The following is a 393-nucleotide window of genomic DNA, read 5'->3' as shown; positions in this document are numbered from 1 at the left end:
TCTGCATGGGGGGGTACCAGGACTCCACTTAATAGTTTGTATTGCAAATAAGCCACATGTTGATGCTGATATGCTATCTCACAAACAGATGATTAGTTAAAATTATTAGTTAAATGATGATGATGAAATGGTTTAATGGTTTGTATTATATATACACACTATTGTACAATATATATATTGCAAATGTATTTTTATGTAATGTATTAAAGTGTTTATTTGTTATAAATGAATTTGTGTGAAATAACTGTCAGTTGGATAGGCTATATGATAATAACGTTAATGCCCCGCCTTTTCCTCGGTGTATATGGTGAGATAATACCCTGGTCAGGATGCGATAACCACCTCATAAACCACCTCGTTCGCTCCGCTCACTCGGTGTTATCGGTGTTCCCG

The sequence above is a fragment of the Branchiostoma floridae genome, chromosome 11 (assembly GCF_000003815.2).
Source record: "Branchiostoma floridae strain S238N-H82 chromosome 11, Bfl_VNyyK, whole genome shotgun sequence".
Lineage (NCBI taxonomy): Eukaryota > Metazoa > Chordata > Leptocardii > Amphioxiformes > Branchiostomatidae > Branchiostoma > Branchiostoma floridae.
Note: the sequence above shows the minus strand (reverse complement) of the source record.